Source organism: Nyctereutes procyonoides, unplaced genomic scaffold, assembly GCF_905146905.1.
Source record: "Nyctereutes procyonoides isolate TBG_1078 unplaced genomic scaffold, NYPRO_anot_genome, whole genome shotgun sequence".
In the NCBI taxonomy this organism is placed as follows: Eukaryota; Metazoa; Chordata; class Mammalia; order Carnivora; family Canidae; genus Nyctereutes; species Nyctereutes procyonoides.
Genome location: NW_026575128.1, coordinates 19,618,978 through 19,629,134, shown reverse-complemented (window position 1 = coordinate 19,629,134; position 10,157 = coordinate 19,618,978). Strand labels below are relative to the sequence as shown.

Below are 10,157 nucleotides of genomic sequence, written 5' to 3'. Positions count from 1 at the left end.
TCTTTCTCTCTCTCTCTCTCTCTCTGTGTGTCTCTCATGAATAAATAAATAGAATATCCTTTTCCAATCTGTGATCTGTACATGTACTTTACCTATTATATCTTTCAATCAAGCAAAGTCTTTAATTCTAAATCTTTTCCATCCATTTCTTTTTTATCCTAGAGTTTGTGCTTTCAGGAGTTGGTTTAAGAAGATCTCCTATATCCCAAAGCCAGAAAAATAATCTGTTTCTCTTTTTCCTTTTACTATTAACTTTTCAGACTTACATTGTCCATTTAGGACATTAATCCAATTAAATTTCACCTTCCCAAGAGACATAAACAGCGATAGATATATAAAATATTTGTGGTATTTAAATTTCATTGGAAAAGGTAGAAAATTGGGGGGAGGAATCTAAAAAAGTTTCTTAAGTAGACAAGAATGAAAAAAGGATTGAGAAACACTGCTATGAGCTAAGAATCCAGCATTTTCTCTATAAAATGACACTTTTCTAATATCATCTGTTAAATGTTTTATCAATTCTTTCTTCACCTGCACGTACCAGTTATCTGATACCTGCAGTGACCTCTCCTCAGACCTTTTTTCAAAATCGCTGTAATTACTCATAACATATTTAGTTTTCTTATACTTAGGAAAATAAGTATGTTGAATTCAGTTTTTTAAAGTCCTACTAGTAAAAAAAAATAAAGTCCTACTAGAATTTTCATTAGGATTGAACTGAATTTACAGATTAATTTTGGAAAACACCTTTTACCTTGTTGCCGTCCATTCCGTTACCATGGTATAGCACTCTATTTATTTAAGGCTATAATGCCCTTAATAAATTAAAACTTTTTCTCTGCTGAGACCATATACGTTGTTTATTCAGTTAAATTCATAGCTTGTAGTTTTGACTACATCCTAGAATGTCACATTTTTAGTCAGCTAATGACGATGCAGAGGAACACTACCAATTTTTGTAAATGGATCTTGTATCTGGAATTCTTGTGAAACCTCTTATTAGATCCATAGTCTTTCTGTTGATTCAGTTGGGATTATCTCACCTGGAAGAAAAAAGAGGGGACACTTACCTGGCAGAGCAGTGGTTTTCCCAGGGCTAAGCTTATCCATTGCACTCCAGATGTGCTGATGCTTGAGATTTCCCCAAATGTGGGAAATTTGACTGCATAATTTGTGATTTATGGTAGTCAGGGACTGCATTAGTGCTCTCCCCTCCCTGTGCCACCACACCAAAAAAAAAGGGGGGGGGGAGGAGGAAAGAAAGAGTAAGAAAAGAAAAAAAATCAATACTTTTTCTGGAGGGGTGCCTGGGTGTCCCAGAGGTTGAGCATCTGCCTTTGGCTCAGGGCATGATCCCGGAGTCCCAGGATCAAGTCCCACATGGGGCTCCCTGCATGGAGCCTGCTTCTCCCTCTGCCTGTGTCTCTGCCTCTCTCTGTGACGCTTATAAATAAATAAAATATTTTTAAAAAATACTTTCTCTGAAGCAGATAAAGAAAAACCAGTAATCTAGTTACCTATATGTAGCAAGGACAGAGAATTGAACCCTTATGGAACACACCATAATAATCAGCTGATCTGTTTAATGGCACAGGTGATTTTTTTTAAATTTTTTTAAAGGTTTTATTTATTTATTCGTAGAGAGACAGAGAGAGGCAGAGACACAGGCAGAGGGAGAAGTAGGCTCCATGCAGAGAGCGTGACGTGGGACTCAATCCACGGTCTCCAGGATCACGCCCTGGGCTGCAGGCAGCGCTAAACCGCTGCGCCACCGGGGCTGCCCTGGCACAGGTGATTTCTGCTCTGCATTTGCAATGATCAGCTTCTCCAATTCTGTCTAATAAGTACCTATAATTACTTCTGGCTTCCTTATTCATATGCTCAGTCCTTTTTGCCCTGTATAATTGTGAATTTCGGGAATGTATTATATTATGAAAGGTTAGAACCACTTGTACTGCTTTATCTCTGTGAGCAGAGCAGTAATCAATATTCTATGGCTTTCTTTGAATAGACATATTTAATAGCTCTGAACATTCTCACCAGGACTAACAATGAGGAAAAAATTTAAGCATATGTATTAGAAGAGAAGAGAGTCTCTTGAGTAGTTTCCTAAATGATGACCTACCAAAAATGGCTAAGTCAAAGTGATCATTTTTGCCTGATGATCCAAATTTATTGCTTAATAAGAGCTTTAGAGATTAGTAGCATCAAAATATACACATGATTCCCTAAATCAAGCAATAGCTACAAAGTAAAATTATGCTCCATTATAACAAATTTGGACAAAATTTCCATGCAAACACATGACTGTAGAATCTGGAAATTTCCCAAAATAGTCACAAGAAAACTAGATGCCTTTAGAAACAAATTCCTGAAAATGATCATATCAATTGGACTGAAAATTTCTTCATCATCTAAAAAATCCAAGAAATCGTTTGGCTAATATATAGTTCCTACCAGAATAAAAGTATAGCACTTGGCAAAATATAAGCAAGTGTATTCCAATTTAAAAAAAATTTTTTTAAAGTAAGCTATCTGCCCAATGTGGGGCTTGAACTTACAACTTACAATCAAGAGTCACAGGCTCTACTGTCTGAGCCAGCTGGGTACCCTTACCCTTAAGCATATGTATTTTAAACAGGATGAATTGGATTTCTACATAAAGCTTTTTGTAAGCTAAATTAAATCCAGAGCTAAGACTACAAAAGAAATACTAAGACTAGCTCTTATTAAAGAGAACAGACGTCTCTGTATCCATTAAGTGGGACAGATAGAAAGCCAAATTTGTAACAGTGGGATCATCTTAGCTGCCCTTAATAGAGCAGAACTCAAAGTAAAATATAATGGCTTAGCACGGAGGGAGAAAATCGGAACAGAAACATCTTTATGAAGGTGATCCTATGTAATTCTAACAGAAAACATGAGAACATGAGGTTTAATGGAAACGTTTTTCAAACATAACAGTAGAGTAGTGATTTAGTTTAGGTCATTAACAGCAGAGCTGGCAACGGTATTGCTAACTCATTGTACTTTGTATGTATCTCTATGAAAACACAAATTCACCCTATGTCAGAATTTTGAGCAACTGGCATTCAGAAATTATCTCTTCCTCTCCTGGTTTGTTTGTTTTAAAATCTCCCGTACCTAGCATGATGCACAGGAGTGTAGTAGATGTTCAGTCTTGGAAATGTTTTGTGTTTTAAAGTAATAGGATTATATGATTTAAGACTTTGCACTATTTCTAGATGTATTCATTATCACTGGGTTTGTCTAATAGGCATATGGCTTACTCTACTTGAGCCATAATACCCTGCATTAGTTCAGTCTAGACCAATTATTCTAACCTCTAACTTGGACCTTTAACTCTGCCAGATGCTCTTTGACAGTAGATTCTCCAATACTGAAAATCTTGCCAAGCATATATTATGTAGTTGTGTAATTACAGCTTTCTAGTACTTAGTATGGTATTATTAGCTCAAGCTGTGGCTCATTTAGTGTATATAATTACAGCACACTCAGCAGTGAGCACTGACCTACAAAAAGGGGGGGGGCAGTGGTGGTTTCTGGTGCTATTTTTTTATATACTTCAATTGACAATATATGTAGTTATTACTAAAACTCCAAATTTTGAGAAACTTTGATATTCACACTACATTTTCACGTACCTTTGGAACATCTAACATCACACTGATATTTTAGAGCTATCATTTCTGCTAATGATTACTATTAATATTATTTGGATAACACTTCAATTTTTTAAATTTTTTCCTCTGGTAGGTACCTGGAGGAAAACAAGAAGGGACAAAACGGCACAAAAGAGTGCAAATTTTAAAGAAATGTTCTGCTGGAGAGTGATCATTTGTTAAATTTTTATAATGCCCTAGGGCCTATTCACACCTTGGGAAATGACACTTTCTTGTCATCATTCCATCAACATATTTTACAGCTTCAAATATCCCTCTTTAAGAGGCACAGGAGTTAGCCCCAAAGCAAACAGTAGTCAGAGGTATATTCTACTAGGGATCCACATTGTTCTGGACATGAGGTATTAAGTCTTGGGGGAGGTTGGGAGTGGCAATAGGAAGCTTCCGTTAGTTGCCTGGGCCTTTCCCAGGCCTTTCTGACCAGCTTCCCATCTTACTGCTCCCTGTCACCATTACACATCTCAAAAGTAGCCAAGCTACTTTTCCTTTGGCTCCATGTTCCTCTAGGATTTACTGCCATTACAAGAAAGGTTAACAGCTTAACCCCAACATATGGCACTTAACTGAAACTCACAATATCAATAATTGAAGAACTTTAATTTTTAAAAAAGATGTCCTGAAGACTACTCTTTTCCCTTTCCTTAACTTGTCATAAATAACAAGAGGTAATGCTTTTACATATTATTTCACACTTGTAAGTCTCTGTGAACCTCAAGAAGAAATCATTAAGTGTGCAGTATATTTTCCACTTTGTTCAAGCACTCAATATTTTTAAAAAACTGATTTTTAAGAAAGAAGCTTCAGTTTTCAAACTATTCATAATTTACATTTTAATTGGAATTTTAAATATTCTGAAGGTGAAAGCCATGGCTGCTTCAATATTAAAGACCTCTTTCTACTTCCAAATACACATAAAAGTAATTTTCATTTATGTGGTTGAAAGGTCACATGCTAATGTAGGCAGGAGAATTGATTTTAATTCCATAAAAGTCTTTTTGGTATTATGTAAAAAGATTCTTATCAGCATAATCAGTTAACAAAGTTATAAAGAGCTTTTATGTGGGCATTTTTCAGACTGTGGTTTATCCAATAACATACATACAGACAGACACACACTTTTCTTTATACTAAACCATGTTGTAATATAGTTCCACTTAAAACATCTTGACATCTCCCTTATGCTGGTCTTGTGACCATTACAGAACCAAATGACTATTAGGAAACTCAGTGATAGATGCATAAACAAAATGGGCCTCTCTTGATAGGTGTCAATAAAGTACAGACCTGGGGCAGCCCCGGTGGCCCAGCGGTTTAGCGCCACCTTCAGCCCAGGGAGTGACCCTGGGGACCTGGGATCGAGTCCCACGTCCGGCTCCCTGCGAGGAGCCTGCTTCTCCCTCTGCTTGTGTCTCTGCCTCTCTTTCTCTCTGTGTCTCTCATGAATAAATAAAATCTTTTTTAAAAAAAGTACAGACCTGTTAGAGCCGTCTGAGATCATTTAGACTACTTCTGTCACTTACAAACAAAGCCTCAGAGACATCAACCTAACTTGTAACACTCACACTGTCTCTAAAGGTAAAGTCATCGTCGTCATCATCATCATCGTCATCGAAATCAGAGAGACTGCTAAAAGGAAAATCAACTAGTAATTTGCAGAAAGAATAACTCTTACAGTGTTAGTGTGGACACACACCACATAGTGTCTAATGATTAAGGCCTACCATCTTGAAATGTTTTATGAGAATACCTGAGCTCAACATACCAGACTAAAATTTATAAGAAATGTTTTGCAGGCAACATGTATGTTAGATACCATGAATGCTTTTTAAAATTATAAAAGGAAGAAGTGACAGAGGGAGGGAGGGTGGGAGGAAAGATAAAGGCAATGCCTGTCTTCCAAAACCTTATTTTTACTTGGAAAGAAGCTATTTCTATTTAACACTTTGTCTAACCTCTATAAACATTTCAATATTAGATCTGTGTCTGCCATTAAATGAAAAGCTCTCCAAGGACAGAGAGTTTATCTTGTTTACCGATTTATCTCCTAGAGTAAGAACCTCCCATTAATGGTATTTGCTCAGTAAACGAACGCTTCTTACAATGAGTTGTCATTATTATGGTGCATCCGAGCACCAGTAATAGAATGGATCCTTCACCTTTCATATACTACTTCAGCCACGTTAATGTACATCCAATACAGCTTTTGCATAAAGAATAATTAATATTATGTTTTTCAAACAATAGCTTGTATGAGTTTGAAAACACTTGAGGGAAAAATCAATGATGGAATAATTACCGATTTAGAAATATACTCATTGACATTCTCATTAGTCATTTAATTGTGATTTTTTTTTTGTGGGTAAACTAGTAATCTCAGTTGAAGATGAATCCTTTAATTCTGCGTGCCTTTATTAGGTTAACCGGGTTGAGAGGGAGAATGCCTACGTGAAAGGTAAGGAAAGGAGTTATAAATAGGATGAGGCCTCTGAAGAGCGCTGATCCACTGACAGGCATTTGGTCTACTTAAGGGAGATAAGGGCGGAGTTTGGTTATCAAAGAAGAGGGTCTGTTAGGAATCAGCTGAAGAAGAGGGTCTGTTAGGAATCAGCTGAAGAAAGAACAGGAGCAAAGACAGAGATGAAAGGGTCAAGTTGTGATACAGCAACATATATGATTTTTTATTAGCACAATAAATAACACAGCATAGCAACAGACCTAATAATCTCTAAAATTGCCAAGTTATGCTGTGAGTGATATTTTTCAGATTTCTGGAACAACTGGAATGTGATATGAAAAGATGTGTAATTTCTGTTGACAAATTCATAGAAACTGTTAGGGCTGCTGTTGTTTGTTGTTTTCGTTCATAATTCAAGGAAGTTTGAATTTAATTAGAGATAAACAAAAATAAATATGTCATTTTTTCCTCATCTGGGTTCATGGACCCCTGAAATATGCAATTGTCCTTGGCTCATGCCTTCCTTTCACTCCCCTATGTAAGGACTCTAAGGACCTGTACTAGACTCATTCTGTACCATTCAAAAGAGCAGAACTACACTCAGTGGGTTCAAATTATATGAAAGACAAGATTTCTACCTGAAACCAATATAACACTATATGTTAACTACACTGGAATTTTTTTTAAAAAGCCCACATCAACCAGTAAAAGCATCTGAGTAACAATGTTTCACTTCTGATGAATATATAACTGCCAAAAAAAGAGACAGATTTCAGTTCATCATAATGGAGAGCCTCTCAACAATTAAAAATCCTCAAAAATAATAGACCAATTAAAGTAATGAGTTTTTCATCACTAAAAACGTCAAATAAGATTAAATATGATTAAATAAGGATTTTTGTACTGGAAATGAAATTGCGTCCTAATTTCATAAAATATAACAAGAACAATGCTTTCTAGAGATTTGCAATGAAGCCAGTCTGATAATATTTGCCAGGCATGGTGCTTTACATTCATTCACCAATTCATTCCCTTTTTTTTTTTTTTTTTTTTTTTTTTTTTGAGAGAAAGAATGCCTGCATGTACCAGGGAGGGGCAGAGGGAGGAGGAGAGAGAGAGATAATCCCAAGCAGGCCCCATGTCCAGCATGGAGCCTGATGTGGGGCTCAATCTCACTACCCCGAGATCATAACCTGAGCTGAAACCAAGAGTCAGGCACTCAACTGACTAAACCACCCAGGTACCCCACAACTCACTCAATTCTAACAGAATACTGGGAACTAGGAATTATCTCATGAATATTAGCTCAGTTATTTTTAAATATCCTGGCCAGGCCAAACATCTAAGAGGTAGAATTCAAATCAAGGTCTTTCAGGCCCCAAAGGTCAGTAGTTTCCATCTGAAAACTGGAGTTATAACACCTACTTCTAGAGTTGTTATGAAGACTTCAAAAAATAATATATGACAAGTGCAGATACCAGATGATCATAGATAATAATATTCTAGGCACTTTACATGTATAAACTTATCTTCACAGCAGCTCTGAGGTAGATGATATTATTATCCCCATTTTACAGGACAGAAAACAAACACTAGGATGTTGAACAGCTTGCCAATAGTTATACAATTGGACTCGAACCCAAGCAGTCTGACCCAGATTCCACATTGGTAACTACGTTACAGGATTTCTAATTCCTTTAGCACCCAGGGTTCTTGGTCTGCTGCTTTGAAGAATGAAGAGGTGGACCAAGGAGGGGTGGGCAGGAAAGCAAAGTTTATTGAGCAAAAGTACAAAGTTCCAAGAAGGGAAGCGAACCTGAGAGGGTTGCCACTGGAGTTTCTAAGATTGGCGGTTGTTACATGGTCTTGCGAGGAACTATCAAAGCAACCAGGATGTGCTGAGTCGTGCCATCCAGGGCTTTGGTCACATATCTGCCTATCTATTAGCTTAATGTTATGTGTTAATGGTCTTTTGGGGCTGACATCTGGGGGCTTATGTCTTAAGTGCCCCTTGCTTGTGATGGTGATAAATGCTTTGTGGTGAATTGTTTTATTTTGGGATGTTTTGCAGAAGTCACCTATGCAAAGGCTGCAGAACAGAATGTTAGTGTGTTCCTGTCCAAGCTGCACAACAGGATGTTAGTGCTATTCTGTCTTAGCTGTCCCAATTCCATATTTTCTTGGTGAAGACCCTGGCCCTGACTACCTAACTGTTCAACTAACTCCTAACAACTACTATGCTATGCCAGCAGGCATGGTGCTAGCAATTTGTTTTATGTGTTTGCAAGGTTTCTTTTCCCAACAAAAGTTATAGTTCGAGGGGAAAAAAAAAAATGGAAGTGCTTTAATACATCTAGGCTTGACATATAATAAAACTAGACATATAAATTCAAATGAGGCCTAGAGATTTTTTGTTCGTCACTGCCCAGCCCATAAATGTTCTGTACTGAAGATCTTGGACTGTCATCCTAACCTACATTTACTTTACATGCTAATACCTAAGCAGGATAGAGTTTCTCACTTCTTGATTCTTTTATGGCCTTGAGACTTTTTTTTTTTTTTATGATAGTCACACACAGAGAGAGAGAGGCAGAGACACAGGCAGAGGGAGAAGCAGGCTCCACGCACCGGGAGCCCGACGTGGGATTCGATCTCGGGTCTCCAGGATCGCGCCCTGGGCCAAAGGCAGGCGCTAAACCGCTGCGCCACCCAGGGATCCCGTCACTTCTTGATTCTTATTCCTTTACTTCTGTCAAGGCTGTTGGATGAGTCAAAAACAAATGACTCGGAGATGAAGCAAAAAAAATCTGGGCAGGTCTGCTCTCCAACTCTGAGGGAAATCAACAAATACCAGCTTTACCTAAATCCCTTTGCAACACAGACAATAATCACATAAAAGAACCTTACAATTTCATTTGTAGAATCATCCCCCCTTTGCCCTCCAGCTATATCTCACCACAGCAAGGACGATGCTTCAAAAGGAAACATGAAAACTCCAAAAAAATAAAAGTACCAGACTTTTCAGGACCTATTCTTATCAGTTTGACTCAGAACCAATTTGTTTTGCCTCCGTTGCCTGCTTCTTTCAATCATTATGGTTATTATTTATAATCTCTGAGGACGTTTTGTTCATGGTGGGTCCCTGACAATGTCCCCTTAGGGAGACAAGAACCACCCACTCTCAGGGAAGCTTCGTAAAGTGCCGCTCTGACTGTGGCCAAGCCTGGTTTCTTGTCCTGCAGTGGCCTCCAGAACCGTGATTCACAAGCTGAGATTTAGGACTTGCTACGTTCAAAGAGATAAGCAGAATATTTATTTTTGTTATTTTTCTCAAGAAGTTATTTGAGTCACTCACATGTTTCTCTTGGTACTTAAAAGGCTATAGTTTTAAGTAATTATATGACCGTCTTCATAAATGGATATAAGCTGATGGCAAAGCAGTGTATCAACATTCACATACATTCTCTCACTTGATCCTTAGAAAAACTCTATTGTCTTAATATCTTTGGTCCCCATTTTAAAATGAATGAATGAAACAAAGTTGAGCAGTTGGGCAGGCCCTTTGGGGGGTGTAGAACTGGAATTCAATCCATGTCTGTGAGATTCCAGAGCTTAAGTTCTTAACCCTCTATTTTCAATGATCAGGGACCTTTTTTCAATAGCCCAGAGGGACACTGGCAACTCCTGCCAAAGCACTTGGTTCACAACTATACACTAAAGTCCTCTGTCCACCTATAAAATGGACCCCGAGCTACTTTTCCTGATACTCTCTGCGCCTTTCATCCTTTCAGAGTGCTGTTTTATCTCCTGAGCACTATCTATGTGCTGCTTAGTGCAAGAAAAGTTACTTTTAGCAAGAAGTCTTTTCTGGGGTCAACTTCATAAATGCAACTACATCAGCGACCCTTCAGCGGGACCCTGAGCATGGCTGGGTCAGCCCTGGAGGAATGAGCTGAATGCAGGCTTTGTCTCGTGACAGCGGGCCACATACCCTACAA

General features: G+C 38.0%; 1 pseudogene; it reads left to right on the top strand.

The window, feature by feature from the left end:
* Positions 1-1,062: 1,062 nt before the first annotated feature.
* Positions 1,063-1,215, top strand: LOC129520972 (U1 spliceosomal RNA; annotated as a pseudogene).
* Positions 1,216-10,157: the final 8,942 nt, after the last annotated feature.